The 8,838-nt window shown below is 36.8% G+C and overlaps 1 pseudogene; it reads left to right on the top strand.

Moving 5' to 3' along the window:
• Positions 1-6,073: 6,073 nt before the first annotated feature.
• On the top strand, positions 6,074-6,586 carry LOC125096734 (glutathione peroxidase 1-like; annotated as a pseudogene).
• Positions 6,587-8,838: the final 2,252 nt, after the last annotated feature.

Raw genomic sequence — 8,838 nt, 5'->3', positions numbered from 1 at the left:
GTAAGTTTTTGAATATGTAATTCAAAGTGAAATCTAAAAATGGTAGTGTTAATGGTACTGTGAGGCTCACTCTTTGTATCTTAAATTCAAATACATAGACACAAAAAAAAACAAACCAAAATTGAATTACATTATCTAAGTATTTTAGTGAAAAATCCCATAAATCTAAAATATAAGCTCGAAATAACACAAGAGATGGGAGGAAAACAGAGAAAGAAAGAGAATTTTTAAAGCTAGCCACTGCTGGGGTAAGGCTGAGGAATAATGCCCCACATCTGAATAAATAGATCATTTTAATTTTATATTTATCGGTATATCTATTTATGTTTGCCTACAACAAAATAAAATAAGGTAATTTAATATAAGTTGCCAATTTCAGCCAAATTTTATTTTTTTTAAAGATTTTATTTATTTATTTGACAGAGAGAGAGAGATCACAAGTAGGCAGAGAGGCAGGCAGAGAGAGAGAGAGGGGAGCAGGCTCCCTGCTGAGCAGAGAGCCTGATGCGGGCCTCGATCCCAGGACCCTGAGACCATGACCTGAGCCGGAAGGCAGAGGCTTAACCCACTGAGCCACCCAGGCGCCCTCAGCCAAATTTTAAAACAAAGCAAAAACCTTGTTAAAATTAGAACTCGGCTTCAAATAGCTTTATCTTTAGGAAACTCAGATCTTGCACACAAAAATTTAAATTTCAGCAAAAGAACAATTTTAACTTCAAGATGAATACTCCTGCGATAATTCCTAAAACCAAATTCAAAGGCTGATTTTTTTTTCCTTAGAATTCAATGCAGGGAATGTATTTATATAGTAAACCATTTTTTAACCAGAACACATTATTTGCTAGGAACATCCACATACCAGATTGGCACACTATATCTGAAAGTCAATTTTTAGGTATGTCTATAAGCTTTGTTCCATTTTTCTGTTACAGTATATTGAGGCATATTACAAATTTTAAGGTAACATATTTTAAACTAAATTTTGTAAATGTTTTCTAATGCAATTGGGTGTTGTATTTTAAGGGCTTATGAAAATAAAAGGTTTTAAAGAGAATTACAAAATGTGTCGCCATCTACTATTGCATAGATCTTTTATTTAATTATCAAGAGTATACTACTTCTTGATATGTTTTTATCTTAAGTCTCATTTCATTAGTATGAGAGCTAAACACACTATTCATTAATGATAAAATTTTGATGATGCACATCTTTATATTCTTGCAGTATTTTATTATCATGGTAACATAAATTTAGATACTACCTAAAACATATAATAGTCCAAAATTAAGAACTGAAAAGACTTTTTATTTCTTCTAACTATGGACTGAGTCTTTTAATTCCAGATATAAAACATAAAAAGATTTAATTTTATTCATAAACTTTTCTGGAAAAATGATACACAGTTTTGATTCAATGAAAATATGAAGGAATGCAAATAATAACTTTCCCTTTACTTCTCATATGCCCTATATGAATATATATTCATAGTTAGTGTCAGTCTTTTGTGTAAGTATAAATTTTTCTTCCTCTTATATGTGAAAATGTTTCATCAGCAAGTCATTTCTTTCTGTGGAAGCTTTTTCTTACAGTAATGTTAGGGGGATGGACTTGGCAGCCAGACTGACCAGATTTGACTCATGGTACCATCACTACCTGGCTGTGTGCCATTTGGAAATTTACTCACCCTTTCTTGCATCAGTAACTCATCTGTGAAATGGAGAAAATAATAGCCTTAGCTTACCTACTAAAGTGATTTTGAGGGTTACATGAACTAATACAAGTCAAGTCAGAACTATGCCTATCATAAAAGAAGTGTTGTACATTAGGTTTTATTATTTCTCTAAAGATTTATACTTATTTGAGAGACTGAGTGTGGATGAGCAGAGGGGAGGAGCAGAGGGAGAGGGACAAGAAATCAGACACCTAGCTGAGTGTGGAGTCCTAAACAGGGCTCCCAGGACCCATGAGAACATGACCTGAGCCAAAATCACAAGTCAGACACTGAACGAACTGAACCACCCAGGCGCCCCCATTAGGTGTTGTTATTAAGAATCTTATTTGAGAAATATTTATTGAGAGATTACTATGTGCTAAACACTCTTCATTGTGCAGAGACTATCTTAGTTCCTAAGGTTGATCTAAAATGCCATTATTAATGAAGAACTGGTCACCTTCCTAGTAACTGAATTTATCAAGATAAATGCTCTCTAATCTCAGAAGATTGACAGTCATGGGAGTAAAAGGATGATTATGCAACACTGTGATAATTATTCTGATAGAAATATGCAGAAGGTACCCTTAAAAGCACAATGGCAAAATGAAAAACTGAAGAGTTTAGGTCAGATAAGCCGAAATGTGACCATCTATGAAGAGGTAGTATGTGTACTGGTTGGCATAGTCTAAAAGTATATTTCCTGAAATGTGTGAGCAACCTTAAAGCACATATGTCAAAAACAATTTTCCCATAAGAAGTAATGAGAAAAGATTACATTGCCTCATTTCTAGGACACCAGCTACAGTTATAGGTTAATTGCTGATTCTGGTACTGATTAAAACAGTAGCAGAGGTCTCTTTTACCAGCCCCTGAAGGCAAAAATTGCAAATGCTACAAGGCCCCCCTAGGAAAGGCTGGTCAATAAAACAGCTTCTTTTTTTACTCTGCCCTGTGGAATAACACACAGCAAAGGCTTTATATGACTTATTAGGAATAGCGATTCCTATTGACCTTGATTACTAAAAGGCTGCTCTCCTGATATAATTCACAGTAATCTGAATGGTTAAAGAAAAAAAAAAATACATTGAAAGCAAAACCACATAGGTAAAAAATTGCAGCAGCAAAAAGCAGCCATTTACCAATGACTAACCTAAGATGTTAAGAATACAGCACGGGCGAATAGTGGTGTATGTATGTTAAAGAGTCAGATATAAAGCATGCAAGTATTTCAATAAAACTAAGTTTCTACCAAAAAAGTTCAATTAAGTTCAGCACATTCTTTTTACCTAGTCTGGAGGGATCTAGCAGCATGAAAGTAAAAAGCTCCTAAGAGAAGCCAGGAAATCTATGGGAAACACACACACACAGAAAAACATTAAAAAGTAAAAATAAAAGCTCATAAAAATATTAGATATCGGGGCGCCTGGGTGGCTCAGTGGGTTAAGCCGCTGCCTTGGGCTCAGGTCATGATCTCAGGGTGGGTCCTGGGATCGAGTCCCGCATCAGGCTTTCTGCTCAGCAGGGAGCCTGCTTCCCTTCCTCTCTCTCTCTGCCTGCCTCTCTGCCTACTTGTGATCTCTGACTGTCAAATAAATAAAAAAAAAATTAGATATCAAGTTTTTTAAACATTTGATGAAAATATGCTAACACATATTTAACATATTACTATCTTTAATGAAACAATGTATACCTCAACACTCATTTTATTTTTTTAAGAAGTATATTATTATATCTTATTACATTTTATTTATTTATTTATTTTTAAAATTTTATTTATTTATTTGACAGACAGAGATCACAAGTAGGCAGAGAGAGAGGAGGAAGCAGGCTCCCCACCACGCAGAGAGCCCGATGCGGGGCTTGATCCCAGGACACTGGGATCATGACCTGAGCTGAAGGCAGAAGCTTTAACCCACTGAGCCACCCAGGCACCCCTATTTTATTACATTTTAGGGAGGAAAAAAAAAATCCCTTGATCTTAATACTTGAAATTGGAGAGAATGGTTGAGCACATAAAAACCTCCCCACTTTAACAGTTTAGATAATAAAGACTATAGGACCAAATGTATATTTAATTGTATGATATTCCTTTTGTGGGACATCTAAATGGAACAAGCTTTATTCTCTCTATAAGGCAAGAAATGCAGCTCCCAGAATAAGGAGGTATAAGAAACCATGTATTCTCTAAGATGAAGGCTAAAATACAGTATTTGTGGCAATATCACAGCTGATAGATCTTGACATAATCATAACCTAGGTTTTACTAATTTTAAATTTTTTAGAGGACAGTTTTAATATTCCAGCTTAGAACACCCCTACCCCTTAAATAGATCTGAGATGCCTAATGACAAAGAATATGTATTTGGCTTTGTCACAGAACCTGCTCGGTTGTCCTAATCTTCATAAATTTATCTTGTAGATTGATTAACTTACTCATGCAAGCTAAGCTTTTAAGAGTTTGATGACACTGAATGTCATGGTTTCCACTATAAATCTGTTGATCATTTTATACAAACCTCTTTTTTTTATGCATTAACACATAGTTATTGCATGTTCACAATTTGCCAGCCACTAAGGAACAAGAAATAGCATGATGGAAGGAGGGGGTGAAGGGGTTGGAGGAAGATGAGCTCTTTCTTTACAGAGCCTGTTTTAGTGGGGGAGTTAGAGATTGAGGACACAATTGCATGGACATTATAACAATTACAATTTTATAAGTGCTAAGGACTGAAGGATTTAGTAGGTTGTCTTTATGAAACAAGGCCCTCACTTAATCTAGAAAGGCTTTTCTAGGTTGTGATTGGGTGACAAAGCACAAAAGAGTGTCAGTTAGAGAGGGTAAGTGAGGGAAAACATCCAAGCACAGGGAATATCATACACAAAAGCACCTGTCCCAGAAATGAGTATCTGTACATCAATACTGAGAGTTTCCCCACTGTAATGTGCAATCTTCCTTAGATATAGCCCTGACTGGGAAGGGAGTAATTCTTATGCTTCTTTTGCCTCCACAGGTGGTTATATGCCTAACTCCCATCCAAGAAGTTAGATGAAAGTGGTGTGTGTCATTTCTATTCCCTGGTTGATCCATGGGATAGAGGAAGCCTGGATATCTGAAATACCACATAAAGGAAAGTCACCTGACAGCGAGAAATGCCCATATCAGGTTGTTAGATGAGTAAACAAAAAGCATCTATTCTTTCTAAGGCACTGAAATTTGGGAGTTTATTTTTACAGCTGGAGTATGCTTAATCTTACCCTAACCAAAACAGTATGAGTTGGAAAGTAACTAAAGATTTTAGAGTGACTGAAAGATGTAAAGTATGACTAGAGTACAGAAAGAAAAGAGAACATGAATTGGACCATATGCTTACATTTCAAATAACACTATGGCAAGATAAATATCCTGAACAATGTCTCACTATAATACAGCCAGAAATTCTGGAAAAAATATAATAAACATTATTTTAAATGTACAGTTAAGCCCAACCCCACCCCAAGTAAGAAAAACACCAAAGGACCCAAATCAGAGAGAAAAGTAAAAGGCAGAATGGTAAGCTAAAAGTTATATATCTACCAACATCAGAAATCAAATTTTACTGGAGAATATAGGTAATGAGATTTGGCCCATGCAATCAGAGTTTGGGGATGGAGGGGCAGGTAGATTGGGTTGGCTGAATTAGACTTGTCTATAACTCCCCTTTCCAGATCAGGGAGAAACTCAAGGAAACTAAGAGAATGAATATGACAAGGGTATTTATCTGCCTCGGCCTGTGCTATGACAGAAACAAGTCTGCAAAAATTTACAAATACAAACTTGCTCTCACATCATGGTTATATACTATACACCTTGCAAAAAAAAAATCATACAGGTATGTTAACATAAAATAATCATGAGTTAAGGACATTTCCAAGGCACCTATATTTTTTAAAACATTATCTTTCAAAATAAGGCCCAAAGGTGGCCCCATGTGATTCTCACAGAAAATGGCCACCAAAGCTAAACTCACAGTCCAAAATTATAAAAGTTTAATAAAAAATGGCACCACAAGTGCTATTCAGCCAAAGCAAGACAGGAGAATTAAATTCCTGTTTTTCCAACAGTTGAAGTCATAGACGTAGAACAAAAACAGACTTTTAAAACGTTTAAAGAAATAAAAGATGTTAACAAATATCCGCAAAATTAAAGATAACATAAAGTATTACAAAGACTTGAGAAATAATGAACCAGGTAATCTAGAAATAAAAATTATATAATGCACTCTTCTTGCAGAGCTGTCCCCGCCGTTCGTTGCGCTCCAAGTCCGCCTTCTCCCCCACCATAGCAGGGAGCCCAGGAGCCAGGGTTGCTTGAGGCTCAGTATGCTGCTCCTCCAGAATGTGGTGTCACTTTGATGCACAAGGGTCCGGGATGACATCCAGATGAACCAGCGGCAGAGGCGCCTCAGGCCCCAGGGCCTGGTGGTGCTCGGTTTCCGCCACCACCAGACTTCCGCCGCCACCAGTTCTGGCGTCCGGCAAACGCCAAGAGCAAAGAGATCCTGAATTCTCTCAAGGACGTCCCACCCCGCGGCTGGCTCAAGCCCAGCGTCAGGCCTTCTGAGAAGCGTGAGGTGAGCAGCGCGCAGGCGCAGCACTCTTGGTCTGCCTGCGGGAGACTCTGCCTGTCAGCAGGAAGGACTCCACTGTGCTCAGGACTGACCCAAAGTTCATCACCTGGTCTCTGGTGGGCTGCAACGACGTCGCCTGAACTGTGAGAAGTTCCTGGTGGGCCCTGATGGTGTCCCTGTGTGCACATACAGCTTTCGCTTTCCAGCCATGTATATGGAACCTGGCATCGAAGCCCTGGGGTCCCCGGGGCCCGGCTGTGCCTAGGCAAACCTCCTATCCCTGGGGCTTGGTAGTCGCAACACTGCCTTCTAGGGATTTCACCCACAAAGGTGTTTCCTCGAAAGCTGCATGGAGGAAAGCTTGATTTCTGGGAAAATCCCCTGAGATGGGTGCTTCTTCTGAATCCCAACACCCCCCTCCCCAAACCAAGATTACTCATTAATAAAGTGCCTGGTGTCAAAAAATAAATAAATAAATAATCATTGAAACAAAACAATAAATAGTGTGTGCATTAAAAAAAAAAAAAAACTGTGGAGAGAATTGTGAAACTAAAAGAAATACATCACAGAAATTAAAAAAAAAAAATGAAGTTCAAAAGAAAACACAGGGGGCGCCTGGGTGGCTCAGTGGGTTAAAGCCTCTGCCTTTGGCTCAGGTCATGATCCCAGGGTCTTCAGATTGAGCCCCACATCGGGCTCTCTGCTCAGCAGGGAGCCTGCTTCCTCCTCTCTCTCTGCCTGCCTCTCTGCCTACTTGTGATCTCTGTCTGTCAAATAAATAAATAAAATCTTAAAAAAAAAAAAAAACACAGAAGCTAAGAGACAAGGATAGAATAGAAATGTCTCATTTTTTCTAATCTGATTCACAGAAGACAATAGAAAAATATGATGGGGGCAATATTGGCAAATAGAGTGAATGAGAATTTCATAGAATTGATGAAAAATAAGAATATTTAGGCTCAGGTAATACATGTCCTTCAAGGAAAAATAAAAGAAAATCCACACCAAGACATTTTGTAAACATATTTAAAAATACCAAGTGCAGGAAGAAAAACATAAAAGTAGCCAAAGAGAAAAGAAAGATTATTTAAAAAATGTGCAATATCATAATGAATATAAGCAGCCTGTAGAATAATATCCTCAAAATTCTGAGAAAGGGTTGGTGGGGGGGGGACTGTCAATTTAGGATTAGATACCAAACTAAATTATCACTAAGGATTTTAGAAGAAATAAAGACATTTGAGACGAGGAACTTGCCACTAACCTACACTCACTAAAAGAAATTTTAAAGGAGTATTTCAGAAGGATGAATAGATAAACAAAAGGGAGGTCTGAGATTAAAAAAAAAAAAAACAATGAAATTGAGAAATGTATGAATAGGTCTAAGCAAATGTCAATGACATAAAACAGTTCAAATAATAGCAATGTGAGGATAAAAAAAACAAGGTAGACTAAAATTATATTTGATGACTGACAACAATTCTGTAAGAAGGAGAAAGAACAAATTGCAATTAAAGTATTCAAAGTCAGTGCCATTCAAACTATGTTCCATGATCAGTACCAGTCCACAAATTGTATTGTACTGATCTGTAACAAGAAATTGAGAGTAAGGGTTTAGAAACTGTAAAAGCATTTTGACAGAATAATTTTATGTCTGTTAAATCTAGGAATCAAAAAAGTAGCCTTGTATTTAATGTGCATTTTATCATTTCACTTCTCTAGTAACATGTGCTGATTTATTTTACAGCTCTATCAGTCTATAAAGAGTTGGAAATTTTGAAAAAAAAAAGAAATTCTTTACCACTGACAGTTTGAAAAGTATTGTTCTTAAGTCCTCTACATTGGGGGAAGGAGTACAGAAATTATCTTGAGAGAGATAGAAGTAGATCAAATACAATATAATCCAATGTGTAATAACTAAAAGATCAAAAATAATGAAGTAGCAGGAAAATGCAGAATTAAAAATAAAGGTATAAATGGAAAACAAGAAAATTTAAAAAGAAAAAAATAAGCATTGAAAAGGAAGGATAAAAGGGAAACACAAAATAAGATACAAAATCCAAATGTATTGAATTTGGTGCCTAAATGATATGTAAATACAATGAAAAAACATTATTTTGTTGACATATTTCACAATGGATTTAAAAAGGAAAACAAGGGGCGCCTGGGTGGCTCAGTGGGTTAAGCCGCTGCCTTAGGCTCAGGTCATGATCCCAGAGTCCTGGGATTGAGTCCCGCATCGGGCTCGCTGCTCAGCAGGAAGCCTGGTTCCCTTCCTCGCTCTCTGCCTGCCTCTCTGCCTACTTGTGATCTCTCTCTGTCAAATAAATAAATAAAATCTTAAAAAAAAATAAAAAAAATAAAAATAAAATAAAAATAAAAAAGAAAACAAAATCCAGTTATATGCTGTTAGTAAGCAGAAAGCTAGTAAAGTAAAAGAATGGAAAGAAAAAAAGAGCAGGTAAAGACCAAGTAAGTGAAGGCTGGTGTACCTCTCTTTAAGGCAAAATCAGATTT

Source organism: Lutra lutra, chromosome 4 (assembly GCF_902655055.1).
Source record: "Lutra lutra chromosome 4, mLutLut1.2, whole genome shotgun sequence".
Lineage (NCBI taxonomy): Eukaryota > Metazoa > Chordata > Mammalia > Carnivora > Mustelidae > Lutra > Lutra lutra.
This window is presented reverse-complemented; position numbering and strand designations above follow the sequence as displayed.